The sequence below is a fragment of the Humulus lupulus genome, chromosome 1 (assembly GCF_963169125.1).
Source record: "Humulus lupulus chromosome 1, drHumLupu1.1, whole genome shotgun sequence".
In the NCBI taxonomy this organism is placed as follows: domain Eukaryota; kingdom Viridiplantae; phylum Streptophyta; class Magnoliopsida; order Rosales; family Cannabaceae; genus Humulus; species Humulus lupulus.
In genome coordinates, this window is record NC_084793.1 from 267,411,063 (window position 1) to 267,413,880 (window position 2,818).

The 2,818-nt window shown below is 37.5% G+C and overlaps 1 pseudogene; it reads left to right on the plus strand.

The window, feature by feature from the left end:
- Positions 1 to 677: 677 nt before the first annotated feature.
- On the plus strand, positions 678 to 2,362 carry LOC133806408 (UDP-glycosyltransferase 91A1-like; annotated as a pseudogene).
- Positions 2,363 to 2,818: the final 456 nt, after the last annotated feature.

Consider the following 2,818-nt stretch of genomic DNA (forward strand, 5'->3'; position numbering starts at 1 on the left):
GATTTGATGAACAACCTAACCACCGTGGATCTCGTTAGTCCCTAACTCGAAGCTTCCTTCAAATCTCAAACCCGAATTCATCTTATTCGATTTCAGCCACTGGGTACATGAAAGAGGTACTCGTTTTGGATTAAAATAAATAAAATTAAATTAAAAGTAGAAGATGAATGCAGTTATTCATTGCTAGATCATACCATTTTTTTATTAAATAGAAAAAGAAAAATGAAATAATTAATGCTAGGTATTAACAGAAAAGTAAAAAAACGTCTATAGTCTCTTACCTCTGCCAGCTGATGTGTCAATGACTCAATATTTAATTAATGAGACAGGGTTGAGAGGTACAGAATTTTGTCCGGTCGCTACAGCAGTTATTGTCCTAGTCTTTCACTTTTTCTTTTTCTTATGTTTTTATCTGAAAAGAGAGAACAGTACGTACGTTCAATTATAATTACATTAACTATTGCTCTTCACATCTGAAGAATAGTGGAATCAAATGTGAATAATAAGCAACAAGTGAAGTCGAATAAGATTTAACAAAATAAAAATTAATATTTTAATCAATTAAAAGGTTCAACACAAAGAAAGTTAGGTGAAAAGTTGTATTAATGTTAAGAAATCAATAATAAATTATATAATTAAGTAAATTATTTTAATTAATTATAATTATAATTTTTTTCCTTCAATAAAAATAATCATTTTTCTATAAATTAATTAAAGCGTGCATAAAATTCATTGATTAAAACAACAACAAAAAAAACTACTCTTTGAACGTCTATATAAATTACAAATATCTAATTCAAGCCAATTAGTTGAAAGAAAAGTAATCATGGATTCTTCAAGGGTTGACTCGTCATTGGTCATGACAGAACAAAGAGATGTTAAGCTTCACATAGCTATGTTTCCATGGCTGGCCTTCGGTCACATACTTCCATACCTAGAGCTTCCTAAGCTTTTTGCTCAGAAGGGTCACCATATATCTTTCTTATCAACCCCAGGAATCATCCAACGCCTTCCAAAGCTCCCTCCAGACCTCTCACCATTGATAAACTTGGTCAAGCTTCCATTGCCTTCTTCAGAATATAATCTCCCAAACGACGCCGAATCAACGTCGGACTTGCCCAGAGAAAAAGTTCCACTCCTCAAAAGTGCCTATGATGGCTTCTCTTCGACTTTATGGCTTATTGGGTACCCGACAAGGCCAGAAGTATTAACATCCGAAGCGCCTACTTCAGTATATTCAACGCTGCCGTTTTGGGATTTGTCGGTGCCGAGATCCCTGATAGCCGCACGGAACCGGAAGATTTCATCATCCCACCCAAGTGGGTTCCCTTCCCCTCAAAGGTTGCGTTTCGGAAGTTTGAGATTTCCAGAATCATCGACGATATTTCAGTTGGCTACCGCATGGCCAAATCGCTCAAAGGTTGCGACGTGGTGGACGTTAGAAGCTGTTGGGAGTTGGAGTCAGAATGGTTAAACCTCATGGAACATATTCTCGGGAAACCCGTTCTTCCCATCGGTCAACTTCCGCCGGAACCATGCGCCGGCGCCGGCGAAGACGACGACAGCTGGAGGTCAACCAAGGACTGGCTTGACGTCCAACCAAAACGTTCTGTCGTATACGTAGCGTTTGGGAGCGAGGCCGTACCGAGTCAAAGTGAACTCACTGAGATAGCTCTTGGCTTAGAGCTTTGTGGGCTTCCTTTCTTCTGGGTCTTAAAGGCTGATCTCAGTTCAGTCGAGCTTCCAACCAGGTTCGAGGATCGAACTAGAGGACGTGGAATAGTGCGGAGGAGTTGGGCTCCTCAGCTGAAGATCTTGGGTCATGACTCGGTTGGTGGATTCTTGACTCATTCCGGGTGGAGTTCGGTGGTGGAAGCGCTTCAGTTTGGGATACCACTTTTGTTGTTGCCGTTCACAAATGATCAAGGTTTGAATGCGAGAGTTTTAGAGGAGAAAATGATTGGATATTCAGTGCCAAGAGATGAAAACGACGGGTCGTTTACTAGAGAGTCAGTGTCCGAGTCGTTGAAAATGGTGCTTGAGAAAGAAGAGGGGAAGCTTTACAGAGATAAGGTTAAAGAGATGAGTCCGATATTTGGAGACAAGGTTGCACAGAGAAAGTACGTGGATGATTTTCTTGACTATCTTAAAACTCATTGAATTGTTCGAATGATCGTTGAGTGGAGAAAGCTTTTCTACATGACCAACCAAAAAAAAAGTCAATAGGTTAACTGTGTAAGTCGCATGTCATATATATCCAAGGGAGCAGATGCATCACGCTGGAATTTTAGTACGATACACATTCCATATTGTTATTGGTCAAAGCTTTTTAAATAACATATTGTTATTTATTTCTTAAAAATTATATTTCCTTCTCTTTTTTTTTTTTTTTCAAAACTGAAAAAGAGATTTCTATTTATTTCTCTATTATTTTATAGAATTTGTTTTAAAAATTGTATATTTGACTATTTTTATCCTTTCATGAAAAGAGACCAAATCTCTATTGGTATATAATGTTTTTTTAGCTTATATATGTATATTTTGTAAGGGAAGAAATTCAGACAAATACGGTCATAAATTTTTTTTTCCTGGCTGAAGAGTGCCCCATCAAACTTCGGGAACCCAAAGATAGATTAATAAACGAAACCAACTTTGGCCTTGAAATTAAGGTAAGTTGCTTTGTAGTTGTTTAGGATCTGATTGTCCAGGAACCTCCAATATACATCTTCTTTCAACCCAGCTTTTTAAGCATAAATAGTTATATATTGATTTGTGAACCATATTGGTTGATCTTGGGATTTTGATGATATCCCAATTT